Here is a 19,438-nt window from a genome sequence, read left to right on the forward strand (position 1 = left end):
ATATAGGCAGTAAACTCTTTCAGAAATGAGAAGAAATCTTTCTTTTAAATTCTACTAAATAAAAAATCCCAATTCAGTTTTAAAATCTAGAAATAGCTTTCTGGTTGGAGGTGAACATATTAATGGAAAAGGTAATTGCTTTACACCTATACAAAATCTGCAATTTTCTCCCATACATGAATTTTCAAGGTTATTCCTTTGGCTTAATCCCCAGGAAAAGTTACTTTATATTCAAAAGTTAAAGATGAAATTGCCCCATATATTATATTTGGTGTCTCTTCTTTCCAATCTCTAATCATTTTCCAGATTTGTTTTCCACCATTTACATCAATCCTACAGGAACAGCTAGGAAATATTATACAAATATACAATTATACAAATAATAGGCACATTCTGCGCATCCATCACACACAGTGCCCAATCTTCACCCTTAGTGTGACCCACAGGTCAAAGATCAACTACCCTTTTTGAGTTATCCAGTAATATGAATTTTATGGAAAAATACAAGATTAATAACAAAAACTGTTCTAAGACTTTTAATGAAGGTTTGTGATCAGATGAGTCTGTTACTGGTAGCACATTTAATAAGTACTTAAGTAATATTATTAACAGCCCAATAATTAAACCCCTTTGCCACAAACACACACACACACACACAATATCAAAGTAACTGGGTCATAATTTCCGGCAATACTGGTTACAGGTGCTCTGGTCTTAATTGTTTTTTATTCTTTCCCCTTAATTTGATTAAGCCAGAAATAATGAGCAAATGTGAACCCTTCCTGGAATGCATCATTTAATTTCTTTTCAAAAATTGCACAGGTGGAACCCAGCCGTTTCTTGGCAATGTAATGAGTTAGGACCCAAGAAAGACAAAATATTCCATCAATTATCAACTAAGGATGAGATGCACAGCAAAGTTTCTCACACTGTATTTACGCTCAGGGTCTGACTTTATTAAAGAGCAGCCCAAACATTACCAAGCTATGAAGAAAGGGACGCACTGCTGTCAGACAGGGTTTAAGTTTTCGCAAAGAGCAAAAGTGGTGGATGGGAGAATTCTACATCTTCCAGACAGGCCATGGGCTCTATAGAGCAGTCACTGATGGGAAAAGGTCGTGGCTGCAATCTGTCCACTTCACAGTGCAAGTTTGCCTATGAGGGTAAAAGGCTGCAAAGAAACGGGCAATTAGAGATTACTACCACATCCTGACACATTAACAATACTCTCCAGAAAACTGACACATTGGGAGGGCGGTTGCTGCCGTCACAAATTAACAAACTGTTTGTGCACCCCTGTCATCCCATTGTGTTCAGGGGGCTAAACTGAGAGGTGGCTCCGGGATGAAGCTTCCAGTGATGTCACTTCTGTAACGGAAACTTTCTAATGCCTAAAACGTAAAGCCTCAATTCTAAATCAAGCTTTCAAGGCTCCCATAAGCTAATCTGTATCTGCCTTTCAAAGATTTTCCCCCAAGATTCTTATTCAAGGATGTTGTATGTTGTGGGGGAGGAACAGACTTTCCTCTACCCTCGAGGTCCTGGCTGGTCTAAAAATCAAATAGTCGTAAGACAGACTAGCAAGAGAAAATAACCAAATTTCATACATATATATGGGAGCCCCGCGCACAGAAGACAGTCTGAGCCACTGCCCAGGTGAGAGGTGCAGCGACACAAAGGGGGACTGCGGCGGTGCGTGAGACAGCCTGAGCCAGGGGTGAGATAGGTGCCCTGGGGGCTTCAAAGGGACACCGCAGCGGGACAGGAAGAGCAGACACTCAGTACAGAGAGTTTGCCCTGCCTTGTAGGTCAAAAGAAGTGATCTCTGATCGTCTCTTACGGGCTAGATCCCTTATTCCAATTCCTCTATATATTGAATAAAGGGAGCTGGAGGCACATCTTGAAGTGGCTTGTTCTGGACCCCTGAGTCTGTCACGATGTCCTACTCTGAGGGTTTTTTTTTTTTTTTTAATTATTTTAGAGAGAGGGAGGAAGAAAGAGAGGAGAGGTGGAAAGAGGGGGAAGGAGATAGAAAGGTAGGGAGAGACAGGGAGAAATATCGATTTGTTGTTCCATTTATCGATGCACTCATTGGTGGATTCTTGTATGTGCCATGATCGGGGATCGAAAAAACATGTCCTGTACTTTTCCAAACCAAGGTGCCACTGATGCTTTTCTCTTTGCTCGAAATGCATCCTTCCCACTGAAAGGTGCCCTCTAACTCTGATTGTTCAGATTTCACCCATCTGGCTAAAGCCTTCGGGAACTTCCAGGAGAAAGGGAAGTGCTGCTACACATGACACGAGCTCAGGTGATGCATGTGCACACATATGACTTCAGGTAGTTTTGTGGGTACAGGAGACTCAGATACACGTGGGTTCACATCTTAGTCCTGCTTCATAGTTGTGCTCTTGTAGGTGGATTCAATTACACTCTGTGAGACCAGTTCACTCAGCTATAAAATGAAGACGGCATTGCCCAAACTTCACACCAGTATTGTGAGAATAAAATAGAAGTAGTATCCTTGGAGCCTCTGGGTTATAACAGGACCTGGGAAAGAATATCACTAACAATACCATTACTTCTCTAAGGACTAAATAAGATGAACTGAAAATGGCTTCTGAAAAGAATTTATTTCAATTGAATTCAAAATTTAAATTAAATACATGACACTTATCATTTGGGAAAATGGAGGAGAAAAATCACACAAATCAAAACAGTACAGTGAAAAAGATAACTGGAATTTCAAGAAATGTGGCTGAACCTTGGAAGGAGGTGGGAGGGAGGCTATTCTTCCTTTGATGAGGGGAATCAGCATTTCCATAGCCAAAATAACTATAAATCACACATTTTAAAAGTAAAAAATAAGTAAGTTTAAAAACCTAAATAAAATAACTGTTTTACGCACACAAGGTCACACATCATTTGCTTCTATGAATGAAAACCTCTCCTTTTCAAATCTATTTTCACATTTATATCTCATCTTGTTTACTGATACTCCTCTTGTTTTCAGAATGTGCACACCAACCACTTTTCAAATGTGTATGTCAAGTGGTTCACTCATGGGACCTATCTTCCCTGTGGGTCTCAAAACAATTTCTAGAAAGATGGTGGGGCGGGGGAGTCTTGGGTTCTGCACCTCTGTGGCAAACCTTGAGAGGGAAGTGGAGTGAGTCCTCGTGTGGCGTGCCTGGGGGCTGCTCCCTTTCCTCCTCCGGCCTGCAGCCTGGGAGAATGGGAACAGGAGCCATGTTCCAAACATGCCTGCGTCTGTGACCTCAGTTCTACAACACTTTCCCCAAGCCCTTCTCCACTTGAGAGCTGACATAGGCTTATCCTAGGGAAAGAGTTACTCACAGGCGGCTGGTCAGTGGTTTCTTTCCCATTTGTTCCAGTCTGTCCACAGACAGAGATTTAACAAACACTTGTGGTTAGAGTCATCTTTACCCTCAAGAAAATTGTAATCTGTCAGTAGGAAAAAGTGTAAATGTACAACAACAACGAACAAGTGACACTTATTCCACATTTGGGTCGCCAACGTCACACTCCCCTTATTTTCTCATTTCATATCTGTGTAAATTTCCTCAGCACTCCTTAGATTTATCATGTTCTTGAGGCCATAAATGTGACTATTTTGCAGTTTATTAATCAATTTGATTATTTGTTGATTCTCACAGAGAATTTAGAAATGAGTGTAAACAGAAGAGGTATTTATTAAAAGTATGTGTTTGACTCTTCATAGCTATCCCCAAAGAAGTGGTAAAAAGGTACCCTTCAGAATGAGATTCTAATTAACAATTGTGACCCAGTGATCCCACTGCTGGGAATATACCCTAAGAATCCCAAAACACCAATTCAAAAGAACTTTTGTGCTGCTGTGTTCATAGTAGCACTATTTATAACAGCCAAGTGTTGGGAACAGAATGGATTAAAAAACTGTGGTACATTTACACAATGGAATACCACGCAGCAGAAAAGAAGGAGCTCCTACCCTTTGTGACAGCATAGATGGAACTGGAGACTATTATGCTAATTGAAATAAGCCAGGTGGTAAAAAACAAATACCATATGATCTCACTTATAAGAGGAATCGAATGAACAAAATAAACTAATGAGCAAAACAGAACCAGGGACATGGAAACAGGGAACAGACTGACAGCTGCCGGAGGAAAGGGGCCGATGGTGGAAAGAAGGGGAAGGGGCTAGTCAAGGAACATGTATGAATGACACATGGACATGGACAATGGTGTGGGGCTGGATGGAGGAGGGCCAAGAGGAAAAAACTGGAACAACCGTAATAGAAAAAAGAAAAATTAAAAAAAAAAAGACTAGATGCTAAGTAAATCTTGGAATCACTATGTTCTAAATTTAAACAAAACAGCATTCCCATGGTGTTCTAAACCACTTAATTTGGTCTCTAATTCCATGTTAAGCCAAAGTGGTAAACAATCTTTTCTTCAAGTTGCTTGCTCTCTCACGGCCACTACTGACGCAGACATCAGCTGGAAGGGAGGTCTCCAAGGATTAGGTCATATGCATTGTGCGTAACTTGGCAGCCACTTGTAAACTCCAAAAAGAGTAAATCAAATATCAGTGACCGATTGTGAAGCTGAATTGCTTCCTCTTTGTAATTTTCTCACAAAACTGTTTGAATTCAGCTTCCCTTCCTCCTAACAGCAGCCACTTCTGACGGAAGTCTATTCTCTCAAACTTGCTTCTCTGTAGGAGAAATTGCTTATATTGTTGTTCTCAAGCCTATTAATAACTTAGGAAAGAGTTGCACATGCTGAATTTTAAACACCACCACAAACATTTTCACTATATTTCACTAGGCTCTGAATTCTACCTTTACATCAAGAATATGAATTCAATAGAAAATTCACAAAGAAAATCATGGAAAATATATGCAGGGTATATTTCCTGCAGTTAGTTATCCAGTATGAGATATTATAATTTCAGTGTAGTTTTTTCCAAATTTTGTCCCTAGGGCTTACATAGTGAGCATATAAAATGTAGTATTGTGGTAATATTTTTATATTAGTTTAAATATTGCAATACATAAAGCTATATTGATTTATGCATTTATGAGTCTTTAACATATGACTGCAGTAGATTGTATTTGAAGTCATATTAAAAAATATACTGTATACTCTTAGCTTTTTCCTATTTCTTCACTCGGACTAATGATGAATAGTTCATTCAGATTGTTTTAAGGAATTATTTGTTAAAATATGAAACAGCTTTTTATCTAATGCATAATGAATGCCTCAATATGGAAGAGGCATTACCTCGACATCAGTAACCACGCCCTCCAAAAATAACTGAAACCTCAGTGACACATTGCAGAATAAAGACCTGTGATTTTTTCAGGAGCTATAGTATAGAACCCAATACACTGGCTTCTTCAGATTACACTGTTTAAAACATTTCTAAGAAAAATGCTCATAAGACATGAAAATGTATCTGTGGCACCCAAATTCTTATCCCAGAAAAACCTATAAAAATTCTGTTTTCCTATTACTTCCCCAAATGCCAGTTCTGCTCAGATCTGGAGACTATTCTTCATCTCTTCAGGTCTGCACAGAAATAGTTCTCATCATCAACCCTCAACCGGCTGAAACGTCCCTGAAGTCTTGCAAAATAAACAGAATATAATCCAAGGCACAGCAATGCTTTTTTACCACTAATCCTGCCAGACATAGTCCATTCCTCTGCCTTTACTAATGTCTGTATTTTAATTACATGTAGATTCTACCTGGTAAAGACTTCTCATCTTTCAAGACAGCTTAAGCATTCTCATCTCTATAAAGGTTTTCCTGACCCCACCCTTCACCCTACATATAATTAATAACTCACTTTTTTGTTGCCGTTGTGTGCTATACAGACTGCTATCGTATATCCATAACCTCTATTGTATCCACGTATTTATATGTTTACCCCACTCCTAGTAGACCATAAATTGCTCAAGGGTCCAGACTATGTCTCATTTAGGCTTATGTCTGCAATTGCTAGTAAAGAGCTGATACATTTCATATGGCACTAAATCTTTGCAGAATGGGAACAATGGATGTCTGCTGTATATACAGAGATACATTCAAATTATGTTCCCACAAAACATCAGAAAAGGCCTTTTTGTTGTTGTTGTTGTTGTTGTTGTTACCTAGACAATATGCAGTTTTCTGCTGCTCTGATTAAGACTGAAAACGGGGGTGGAAGACACACTTGCTTGTCCTCATCCGACTTTTTCTGTATTCACACAAGAGTCTTCAATAATTAACCCTGACAAATATTTTCAAAAGAGCAACTCCTAATCTTCATAGTTGAAGGTTGCTCAAGTGTAGATTGTATAACATAAGGCCATCTTTACAGGGCCTCACAAATACCCCGTGAGGTAAGGGTGATGCTGAGTTATAACAGTGACAGTCCAGCTTCCTTGGGTTAATCTCAGACTCCTCTGGCCTTAGTGCCTCTGTGGAGTGAAGAAACTATATAAGCAGTCTCTATACACATCTATTTATATAATTTAAAATGCTAATGTTACCCACCTAAAACAAATAACTTATTGAACACTTCTCTAGGCAGATACAAAGAAGCAAAGAAATATAATACTTTCACTTTTTGTCTCAAGAGTTCCAAGATACAAAAAAAATACACTCCTTAAATGCAGATTTTATTTTAAAATATCTGGTTGCAGGGGAGAAAATAGGGTTTTGTGATTGTTGTATCTCATTAACTCACTTGCTTTCAAAATAACAGGCATTGTAAAGAATGCTTTCAGTTACTCATAGGTTAAAGGTATGGTAACAGATACAGTAACCTTAGAAACTAACAGCGCTTTATTCATAATTATACACATGACCTAAACACAGGATTATTCATTAGTGTAGACATATGCCCTAACGCCAATGTGTTATCAATATTACAATCTTGTTATTTATTTCTTTATTTTAATGGCCATATTGATCACTTTGGCATAGACGTTTATAGTTAACTATTAGAATTAGCTATAAAAATTAGTTCTCTATTGTGGGTATCTACACGCTACCCTAACACAAAGGGGTATTCCTGTGGAATGTAGAAAGATTTTACTGAAGAAAACATTTTGTGTCTACTTCAATGGTTATTATCTCATCTCTAACCTTGCTTCTCAGTAAGACGTTAATAAAGCTGCTTGAAGAGCCAGACCTCTACCCGCTCACTGTGTCAGAAACTTTCACGTTCGCCCTCCAATCCACTTGTAGAAGCATCAACCCCAACTCAGGAAGCTGGTTTCCGGAGTCTGCCTCTCACCTCTCTGACGTCCACCTCACCTCTCCCCACCCACCACCACCATCCTTGCACCCTTGTTGTCTACGTCTTTGGACTTTTGAAGGAAGGAGAACCATGTAACAGAGGCTCTGGGAGGAGCAAGGGTTTTCTTGGAAGCTCCCAATTAGAAATCAGAATGTTTTAATATGAAGAAAAATTACAAAGTACAATTAGGGCTCATAATAACCAGATTAAGAGTTAAACGGAGTCCCTGAGCAGTGTGGCTCAGTTGGTTGATGTGTCGGCCCATGCACCAAAAGGCTGAGGGCTCAATATCCAGTCAGGGCACATGCAGAGGCCGTGGGTTCAATCCCCTGTTGGGGTGTGCGTGGGAGGCAACCAATCGATGATTCTCTCTCACATCAATGTTTCTCCCCCTCTCTCTTTCTTCCTTCCTCTCTCTCTAAACTCAATAAACATTAAAAAAAAAATTTTAAGAGTTAAATGGACTCTGGGGGATGGCTTGAAATTGTAACTTTTCTTTATAACTATTTTTCTGGAAAAGTTAATTCTGAATTGAACATGTTAAAATTATAAACCAAGATTTCTAATGCAATTTGTTTATAAGTTGTAGACCACTACAACACCACAGTTCTTTCAGGATGTGAACATCTTTCTAACGTTTCACTTTTCTTTAAGGAATTGAAAATATGGAAGAGCTTATTTTCATGAGAAAGTGATGACAGATTAGTGTAAAACTGATGAAAATTTTTTTAGGAGCAAGCCTACAATTTTCTTTCACCTCACTGTTTTTCTCATTATTTTAACCAGTTTTTATTAAAAATCTAGTACATGCCAAAAAGCTTTTTATGAAGGACAGAAACACAGAAACGAACAAAACAAGCAATTCCTGATCTAATTGAGTTTACATTCTAGGAGGTGGGAAGTAAGGAGTAAAGAAGGGGACAGAATATAATAAATGAACAAGAGATTTCAGATATTGACATATACATGATATAAATATAAAGGGGACCCCCCAAAACAGAATTTATTTATTCTTTACATGTTTAAACTTCAGTCACCTTCAAAATACTCTCTATTTGCTACAATACACCTATCAAGACTTTTTTCTACTGCTCAAAAGTTTTTGAACTTGTTGATTTTGATGTCTTTTAGTGCTTCTGCATTTTTTGTTTCACCTCTTCCACATTGGCAAAACTCTTTTCATTTGGGAAAAACAAAATAAAAAAGTCACTCAGGGCAAGATCTGGTGAATGAGGGGAAGGTGAGCCACAGGGGTTGTGCCTTTTTTGGTCAAAAACTGCTGAACACTCAGAGCAGTGTGGGCAGGTGTGCTTGTTATTCACCCATCATGAAATGGGCAAATGCATTGGGTCTTTGAATAAAAATTTGCTGAAGCTGAATGCAGCCTCTCACAACCACCCCAGCTGGTACACTGAGACAGATGGGTTCCTAGAACACTCACTTAATGGGGGAAGCTTGTACTACAAGGGGCCCACCCTCCAGAAGTTAATTCCGGGTTTTTCTTTTGGTCCCCCCTCGTATAACTGTGATGTGATATTGTAGGGTAGGGGGGCTACTCAGGGAGGCTCTTCAAAGGTGATAATATGTAAGTAGAGTGTGAATAAAGGATGAATGAATATATAAATGAGAATAAACCCTGGTGCAGAACTTTCTAGGCTTAAGCAGGTTTAAGTAGCTGAAAAGTGTCCTCTGTGGCTGGTGCTGGGTGAACAGGTGGAGACGGGAGGAGGGGAGGTCAGAGTAGAAAGGGACGATCCTCAAGGATAAGCTGGAGGGAGGTCAGAAGTTCTTCTTTATGTGTCAAAGGAAGTCACTGAAGGTGTTAGGTGAAAGAATGACTCCAGTTGACTTAGTCTGTAAAAGATCTGCTCTGGATGCTTAAAAAGGTAACAGATTAGAAAGAAAGGGGCAAGAGTCAAACCTTAGGGGCAGGTTTGGAGGCTGCTATAGAAGGCAGATGGTTTAGACAAACACAATAACAGTAAAGATGGATGGGAGGGGACACAGCTGGGGTACAGAGAGCTAAAATGCATTTAATTCCCAAATATGGTTACCTTAATGCATATTTTAAAAGGAAATCCATACTAAAAAGCTTTAAAATAAGCAAAAGTGAGACCATGAAAACTTGGAGGTTGACTTCCCTTTAACTTTGATTTCTGTGTCCCAGAGGGGCGAAGGCGTAAGTTGGGTGAGGGTGGAGCTTGGAGGTGAGGTCTAGGGTTGTTAAGGAATTCCCCAGTTTCCATGCCAAATCCTGTAAAATCCCTTGCATGTGCCATCTTCTGCAGATGAAATTTGGCCACAGAATGCACTTGGTTGTTGATATGTGACATGCAAATGTTTCAATTTGGCAATAACATTCAGGCTCATCACCAAAACACAGAGCCTGAAACCAAGTTCCTCCCCAGCCCTGGCAGAACACAGAGTATATGTTCCTGGGGGACAGGCCCCAGATGGGGCTCTGCCAGGAAGGTGGTTCTAGACTGCACACAGCTACCAAGTCTGTAAGAAAGGCTGCTTCACTTCTTTAACTGTTGCTATTTTGGCCCTCATATACCTTTGGCATAGAATAGGATATAAAAAAAATAGCCTCTTTGCTCAGAAACTGAAAGCTTAGCTAGGCAATAGGCAACTAAGTTGCACTAAGTGCTTAGTTGCAGGAAGTTGCACTATGTTGGTAAAGCAAGCATTTAAAACTCAAAGACACAGCTTCCTGGGACTTACAGATGTATATGGAAACATAAAATCCAATTTTGCAAGAGCCACTCATTGAAAAGATTCACAGAAGGAAGCAAGATGTCAGAGAGTTAAAAAATAGACAGAAGAGAGGCCTGCTAACATGATTTGCACAGTACTAAATGTTACCCATTCCTCAATAAAGCTGGAAAGGATAAATACATAAAATTAACTGTTGTGATGGGGATACAATTCTGTGCGTGTATTTACTAAAGCCATTGAATTGTACGCTTTAAATAGCTGAAATGTATGCTGTGTGAATTATATCACAGCAAAGTTGTTTTCAAAACACGGTCTCTCAGAGACCATGCAGTTACGCTCCAAGGAAGGTGGGGGGAAGAGTCACCATTGGGAGGTTGTGAGGTGTTTTCCTTCATGGAGGGGTGCAAAGGGAGATGAGGGCTTTGGGGTCAACAGGCTACTACATGTGGGCTAGAACCTAACCCTTTGGGGTCTCAGATTTCTCTTGTGCAATACAGAGGCAACGAGGACAGTTACTGATTTCCTCAGTGTGTTGTAAGATCACGTGGAGTGACGCACATCAGCTACTCACAGTAGCCTCTAGCAGCACTGCTGTTTCATGAAATGTCTGTGCTTCTAAAACACACGAGTACGCCTATTTCAAATTTCAAATGTATAGACATGCACAAGCTCACACCATATAAACAGGTACATACATATATATATATATGTACATACGCACAGATAGCTTTTTCAAGTATAGGTGTGGGCCCTGGCTGGGTGGCTTAGCTGGAGAGAGCACCATTCCAATAAGCCGAGGTTGTGGGCTTGACCCCTGGCCAGGGCACATACATAAATCAACCAATGAATGCACAAATAAGTGGAATGACAAATCGATGTTACTTTCTCTTTCTCTCTCTAAAATTAAAAAAATAGATATATACAATGCGGGGCAAAAGTAGGTTTACAGTTGTTCATATGGAAAATAATACAATAATTAATAAATAAAACAATAATAAACTATATTTCATGTATTCCCAAATGTAAGCCTACTTTTGTCCCACCCTGTTGTATATATAAATAGATATATATACAAATAGGTATGAATTTATATATATGTATATCTCTGGTTATTAAATTTTAACATTCAACAAAAGCAATAAAGACACAAACTTAGAAAATACTCAAGATTGGGTGGAAGCCTCCTTTGAAAAATATAAGCAAAGAAAAATTAATATGATGCCTCAGACAATGCAGACCGACAGAAAAGCCTTCCTGGGACAGTCGAGGGAGAGACATATGGTACCAGCCGTATTCGAGCCGACTATTTCAAAAGGGTGCGGCTGAAAAATTGTCACTTCTCTTGCAGTTGATTTAAGAAAACCTCAGGAACCGAAACCCAGGCTCTCTCCAGAAGACGTTAGGAAGCGTTTGCCTCAGAGCAGAGCCCTGGGGGCCTCTGTCTTGTCTCACAGCAGCAGGAACCATCCTTCGCTTCTCCTTTACCCGCTCTCCCACCAGGCCTGGGTTTTCAGCTTTCTAAACGGGATCTATTATCCTCTCAGCAACATCGCAAGGCAGGCGTTCTTATTATTTTTTCCAATGATTTTTCCCAGGGAGCTCAAGGATATTACCCCATTTGTCCTTCTAATTCCAAAACCTGGGACTCTCCCCCTGCCGTCTACATGTCTTGTGTAAAGTTCTTCAGAGCTGTCATTAAATATTCATAAAAACAATTTTTTCACATGCTGATTTTCCCCACTTAGGGACATCAAAGAAGTCTTTCAGAAGCCAAGCATGGTTTATGTTTCTGAGGCTGTAATAAAAGATTCCAAACGGGTATTTTCTGGTAAAGTCTGGATTTGCCTCACAAATGTTCCTGGTAACAAAGCCGTGTTGCAAACGTGATAATGTCACCGTAGCCGCATTCAGAATGTTACTCACTCTTTCTGTTGCTCTGCTACTTCGGCACTTGGGAGAGTCTGAATTTCCCAGGAGTGTGACCATGATACTATTTTCGTATCTTCTGTGTTCACTTACTTTCAACTTAGGGAGAACGGTCTCTGCTGAGCTCAACTTTGAAAGCTTGTTTCACAGAAAAGGAGCTGGACCTCATTAGTAAGAGATTTTAAGAATAAAAAATTTGATATATAAAGAAAATGTATACTTAGGAAAGCAAAAATAAAATTCATTATTTCTTCTGAAATTCAACATTTGGACCAATATTCAAGTTTCACTCCATTTTGAACACCATTCTTGCCTTCATTCCTCAAAACAAATACTTATGAGCATTATAGTATTTTTGGATGCGGAAGGAATTATACAATTATTTGATAATCACTAGTTTACAAATTTACTTCATGACTGATTGTAAGTTCATATGAAATTTAATAATAATAATACCAAACATGAATGGTCATCGAAGAAAGGAGGGGCACTCCAACTAGAGCTAACATCCTCCTCCACGTGACACGATAGGGTTAGGCACACGAGCAGAGTGCCGCTTGCCTTGGGCATAAAAAAGTTGAAAGCTATCAAAGCATTTAAATAAAAACACGGACCACAGAGAAGTTTACTAATTCCTAAACTGTTTCAGTGGAAGGCGAGGAGACCTGCCCCTTTGGCTCCAGGTTCCGGCTTCCCCTGAGGCAAGGTTTTAACGATCAGAGACCAGGCAGTTTTCCTTCTGCCTGTTGGCTCCCTGGCCCCTTCTCCCACTGCCAACGTGTTCTCAGTTGTGGTCTGAAACAGCCTCGGCCATTTCCTCCTGAATCTTTTACGCCTAATTTTCATCCTTTCTCCAAGGTTTCCAGTGACCTTGTTCTTGCCAAAGGGGAGGACTAATCTCTCATTGATGCTAAATCCTTCCATTTGAAATCTTTTTTCTTCCTCAGCCTGAAAAACTTTTAACTGTTCTTTAATTATTCGCTTCTACTGATCCTTCTCATTCCACATGGCAGTGTTTTAAACATGTGGGTTTTGGATTAAAGTCTTTCTTCTGGCTGAAATATTCTATCTATCAAGATTAGGGCCAGTAAATGAATGTCTCATAGTCCCATTTTTTCCTGTCTGTAAAATACGAACGATAACAGTACCCCTTCATCTGTAGTTGTTATAAGGAGTAAATAAAGCAATGCATATAAATCACTTAGCTCATTGCCATAAAGCAAGACCTGACGACTTCACCTTATGAGTATTCTCTGCCACAGGTTGTCTACACAACTTGTTTCAAAGGGCCTATTTTACAGTGTCAGGACCTTTATGTTTATGTAACTAACATCTACATCACTAGCTTAAATGCGCTACAGAAACTTTAAACCCCTGACGCCCCAAACTGCACGTCTCCCTCTCCAACTACGAAAACTTTCAACCTTTTCTATTTAGGTTGAATGAAACCACAGGTTTCACAGTCACATCACCTTAAAACCATCTACCTCCTTTAGCGGCAGAGTAAATCTCAACAATTCCTGATTTATGAGGCCGTGTAGCATCGTGGTTAAAGGCAAGGCCCGGAGCCTGACTGCTTATGTTCAAAACTGGTTCTGTCACTTCCACTCTGAGATGCAGGGCAAGTAACTTAAACTCTTTGTGCCTCGATTTCCTCATCTGTAAAGCAGGATTATTAGAAGCTACCTCATATAATGCTTAGTGACTATTATATTAATCTTTATTAAATAAAATTTGCAATGGGGCCTTCTGACTGCTTTAAGGAAGGAAGTGAAACTGCAAAAGTTTCATAAAGCAAAACAGGTTTGTTAGTTCTTATACCTTCCTTTGAATCTTCATCGCCACCACCATCGTCCAGGCCAACAACCCACGGTAACCAAGTGATGATAAAAGCTGCCTTGCCTGCCTCTCTAAACTGACCTCCCTAATTCTGGCCTCTCATCTACTTTAATCCATTTTCATTTAATCTCTAACTGCCAGATTAAGCCTTAAAAACACTCCTTTCATATTGTGCCTTTTTGGGCTTACTCCATCGGTGATGCCTCAAGGTTCTCAGACAATAATGCAATCGCCTCACAGGGAGTTGGCGTACCTGTTTATGCACAAGTGTGGGCCTCACCTAAGTGGAACTCCCCAGGTTCACTCTGCTGCCCATGCTTTTATGCTTGTACTTTTCCCTGCCCGGAATGCACCACATTCTAAGTTCTCACATCTTATACATTCTTCAGCAACCAGCTCGGATTCCATGCAGCCTTTTCAAGCTGAGGCCCCCATCCACAGATTAGGTAGTACCGCACGGTGTGCAAAAGCAATAGAGGTCATTATCTGGTCACAGAACACCTGGTTCTTATCAGGAGGCTGATGTTTTAGACTGTCATTTACATACTTCTTGGGTGCTTATCTTGCTTGGTATTTCCCATTGCACAATCGCAGAGTTGTGCGTGCAGTTGATGAGGTGAAAGTGGCTGAGCTCTTGGATGAGTGACGACCCATGTGGGAGAAGAAGGGTTTGCTCAAGTTTTTGTTTTAGTTTCATCACTGGATGGTTGGATGGGCCTTTAGAGTCATGAGTGTGATGGTACTTTGGCTGTGTCTATGAGCGTACCTAGAGTCAAATAGTTTAACAAGCTCAGCTTGAATGCGTATTCATGTGCTTGTGCAGAAGGCTCTGTATCCATTTTCACCAAGTTAATCTTTGCATGAAGAAAAGAGACAATTACGTACCTCAGATGTTTTGTACAAAAAATAAAATAAAGCCTTACATACTGAATACTATTAAGGTCTGGCACTTACAGCTCTTTATAAGAAAGAAAAAATTGGGGGGTGGGGCTTGTAATACTTTCTATTTTATGCCCAAAACGACACTGAGAAGTTGTGAGCGCTGTGAAGTGCTGGAAGACCAAATAAAAGCCTAGTCTGTACTCTGAGTTGGACAGCAGTTCACTTGCCTAAGAACCTTTCCTTTTCTTGGTAATCTGAGAGTGGGCGGGGTGGGGGGGAACTTCGCTTCAAGAAGGAAAGATAAATGTTTGTAAGTAATTTCAAAGGCAATGATACTTTAAATGAAAGTAAAAATTTAATTAATGTAATTTCTTAATTTTCATAGCAAGGAAAATAGTTCAATAATGTGGTTTAGTAGTAATAATAACAGCAGCACCAGCAGCAGTGGCAGCAGAAACAACCAGAGATGTGCTTAGTCAAGAGCATAGGTAACCTACTCTCTTAGCAAGCAGGACCCTAACCCACTTACACCTGCACTAACACATCCTCACAGGTGTTCTACTGAGTAAACGACCCTTTGGGCTGTTCAAGTCCCCAATCCTCAAGGCAAGAGCCAATTTTGATCCTTGTACTTAATTTTTTTTTTTTTTTTAAGTAGCAAGAGCAGAAATAATAGAGGATACTCAGGTTACAAAGTGATTAACCGAACTTCCAACTAATGACAAGTCTTCTGATTAATGGACATTTTCCAACTTTCACCTTATGCTGCTTCAATCCATAAAATAAAAATGTTTATTGATAGATACATGTTTTCCAGCCCTACACACAACAGTTTTCTGGAATTGGCACTCTCAGCAAGACAGTGCAAGCTGCAGGAAGAGAAACCAGAAAGAGCCTGTGTTTGGGAGGTCACACACAGCTTCTGGCTCAGTCACGTGCTGTCGATGATTCTCAGAGAGTCTCAAAAATGCTAGATATTCACAGCTAGCGTGACACAACTGCAGATTAAAGCAGAATCTATTGGCAGGAGTATCTGAGAAGGATCCTACCTGGGAAACAAAATGACATTGCAAATGACATACCAAAATATTGCAAAATGAGGAAACTGGACAAGATACCAACAGCCCAACTTTTGCTGAATTCCTGAAAACAGCTCTCTGAATTTTAAGGCAATTCCCTGTCCCTTCTCAGAGTGAAGGGCCTATGCAGCTGGAACTCCTGCATAGCCAGTGGCTGCCCAAAATGTATATTTAAGTATTTCAAATTCTCTGATATTCAGTGTCATCTGATGATGTGTAGGCTGGCTGGTAAATTTAATCATTTTAATACACATTTGTCTACACATATTTTTGCTCTTCAGTTTCAGAAAATGTGCTTAAGCCACACAACCAAAGACAGAGGAAAAAACAAAACAAAACAAACATTCCACCCTAGTTAAGTTTATTAATCAGAGCAAATATAGTTCTATCTTATCGTGTTTTCTATGAGGAAACTTCTGTTCTTTTTTTAGATTTGGCAAATTGCTTTTCCTAATAGAACCCCCCAGAACTGAGAACCCTGAACTGCAAACTTGTCCTTTGTCCCAGTTGTTTACCAGTCTTATCAGGCACACATGGGCTGGCAATGTGATTCTAAGATAAAAATTCCAAAGATATAATTAGATGTTTTTCCGAGAAACATCTCCCAATGCCATGAAAATTTGTTTGCTGTTCTTCACTTTCATAGTCAAAGCGAATGGTCTCACAATTTCTTGCCACTTAACCATTTTCTCTTAGATAAGTGAGGAATATGAACTTGGCACTGGAGAAAAATATATACTTTTTAAATAAACAACTCTGAAAATACAGAGCTTATTTCAAACTTCTAGCTGTGGCAATCGATAAACCTACTTTTCTATAACACACTTCTTCAAACTTATAACAGCCTGAATATAATGAAAATAATTTTTCTGCCCTGAATTTAACTATAAATGATAAATGATAAGAGATACATCCCAGGCCAGTGATGTACAGGCTTTCTTATAGTGCCTTATAGATTCATTAGTTCAATTCTAAAGGGGATAAAAAGAGAAAGGAAGGAAGTCACAAACACGCAGTTACTATGTTGCAGGAGAATACTCTCTAGCCAGTGAAAGAAGTACTGTGAAAACATCTCATTTTCTACCGAGCTCCATCTTTGCTACCAAGACTGAAACCACTTGCGCAAAAAGAAAAATCTTCTACTGCCACCTGCTGGCAATGTATAGTCAATGATTCTCAAAGATATTAGAATAACAAACTTCAGATTGAAGAATTTTTAATTTGTAAAGCAACGATAATCTTTAGATTCTTATCTGTATTTCTCCACTTACGTACATGTATAATAACTTTTATAATAAATTATTATGGATATATATTACATGTACATTTCCAGAAGTAAAGAATTACAGCCAGAAGAGCATATTTTCCTGACTTCTGATGGCCTCACCACTGACTGACTCCCAGAGGCCGACTCACTGCTCTGAAAGAAAGTCAGAGACTATCATATTTCCATTCTTCATTTTTCTACAGAAGCCATTCAACTTAGTCCTATGTCAGCAGTAAAGATTTGAAACCAAATGGCCTTGGCAGAGAATTCACAACTCAAATATTCTTGGTCAGCTAGGGAAGTTTCACTCTCTCGGCCAAAAAAATCAGAGGCCAAAGCTATGTTTTTGAAGACTTCTCTAGAGGAAACTTAAAATCTATAGATGTCAACATAAGGATAACGGAGGATCCCAAGTCAGGGATCCTCAGCTAGAACTGGAATACTCTTGCTGGTAAGATTCTGTAACTAGAGATACAACCATGATTTTAACATTCAGAAAGGGTAGACCCAAGTTCCTGCATTCAGCTTCATTTCTTTTTCTGGAGAGCCTAAGAATTTTAAAAAGCCTTTGCTAAACAGTTTTAAGGGTGATGATTATTCTTTTTAATTTAGAGGGTATTTTGAAAATCAAAGTAGAGAGGTACACTGTTTTAAGGAAACAGTACTTTTCTATCAATACACCAATTGTCCCTGCCAAAATATAAACTATGAAGATTATTTTTAATGTATTTCATGTCACAAGTCGTAAATTATAGGACTTTTCACGCCACACTGCTTCATCCATTTTTAAAATATACTAAAAAAAATTGAATTTGACTAACCACCTTCTTCAAAATGAATTCAAAGTACAATGTGAATCAGAAGGCAATGTCCTAACATAAATCCTGAGTCCTTCTTTCATGTCCCTAGACATGAGCAAATTTGTCTACTAGAACACTGAAGAGTCGCCTGTAATTCTAGGGTTCTATAATTAAGACTTGTACAAATTCAGCTGCCAAAAAATCACCAGAGTGGGTGGTGAATACAGCCAAGTAAACTCTAATTATGGAAGGCGGGTTTTCTAAGATCTTACATACAAGAAGCAAAGGCAAGATCAGACAGCTAAGATAGTTACTGAGGCAATATAAATAGTCTTGTCAAGTTCATTGTAAGCCCCCCTTTGGTAACAGCTGTTACCGCCCATAGTTCGTGGGTAACCTTAAGAAAGCAATCTGGATCCTCTGCTTGGAATCCTGCACTTATTTTTTCCAAAAAAATAGTTATGAAAATTACACATGCTATTTTCACTCATAGGTCAAAAAAAAAAAAGGAAATGGAAGTCCAATGTCCCCAATAATTTTCTACTTTATATTTCAGTTCCTCCACTAGTATTATTTTTTTAAGTTCTGTTGGAATTCAATAAAATGCATTATAAAACATAGCGTGCCAATCATAAGTGTACAGCACAATAAATTTACCTAAATCAACCACATGCATATAACCAGCATCCCATCAAGCACCAGGATTTTCTACACTCCAGATAAGAAGAACTTTAATTTTATAAAAAAATAGTACACAGTTCTCTGAATAATATAGTGTAGTTTTACTGTCTGGTTCTGTAACTACAGCCTTAAAGTACAAGTTATTATGCCTTTTCCCCTTTGCTGTTACAAACATCTATGCCCATCTTTCCCTTTGTTAACAAACTGAACCTGCTCAAACAGCACCTCCTTTATGAACACTTCCTTGACCTTAATAGAAAAATGACTTAAGTTCTCATCTATATTCACAGACTAATTTGCAAATAGTCTGTGTTTATACTTATCACACTGAATTACTGGTATTTACATGCACATCTACTTTCTAGACTGTGAGTACCTCACGGACAGAAAAGGCCTCGTTTAATCTTTCCATCTGCCTTCTGTGCTTTAAACCGTATGCTTTAAACTGCATGCTAATGAATGACTCAATGTTTTGCACACTATTTCTTTTCTCATAGACACCTGAACAATTTTTCAAAAATAGACTGTTCTACCAAATTTTATCCTGTAATATTAAATGAAGCAAAATATACTATCCAGATATTTTAAGTATATATCAACTTAATGTCCTCCATATAAATAATTTGTAATACTAAATTTCATTCAAACAGATTAAATAAAATGTGCTAATTTTACTATGCATACACATTGGTAATAAAATGTTACAAATACAAGTTGACAATACAATGCTTTGTGATAAGCCACAGCTACTTTCTTGTAAGCAATTATATTAAAGTACTTGTCTGCCAAAAGTTCACAAATACACTTTTTAGGCCTGATGCTATCATTTCCTTTTACCACCTTCCTTCCCCCATCCTCCTCCACTACAAAACTACACACGCTTATTTCAACTTAATTTGAGATAACTCTTTACGTACACATTCCGTTCAAGGATGACAGAAGAAACACGAACA

At 38.9% G+C, this 19,438-nt stretch overlaps 1 protein-coding gene across 1 annotated transcript in view; it reads right to left on the minus strand.

The window, feature by feature from the left end:
- Positions 1-19,438, minus strand: part of ADGRV1 (adhesion G protein-coupled receptor V1) — a 489,468-nt gene that overhangs the window by 229,032 nt on the left and 240,998 nt on the right. The window lies entirely within an intron of this gene.

Source organism: Desmodus rotundus, chromosome 1, assembly GCF_022682495.2.
Source record: "Desmodus rotundus isolate HL8 chromosome 1, HLdesRot8A.1, whole genome shotgun sequence".
Taxonomy (NCBI): domain Eukaryota; kingdom Metazoa; phylum Chordata; class Mammalia; order Chiroptera; family Phyllostomidae; genus Desmodus; species Desmodus rotundus.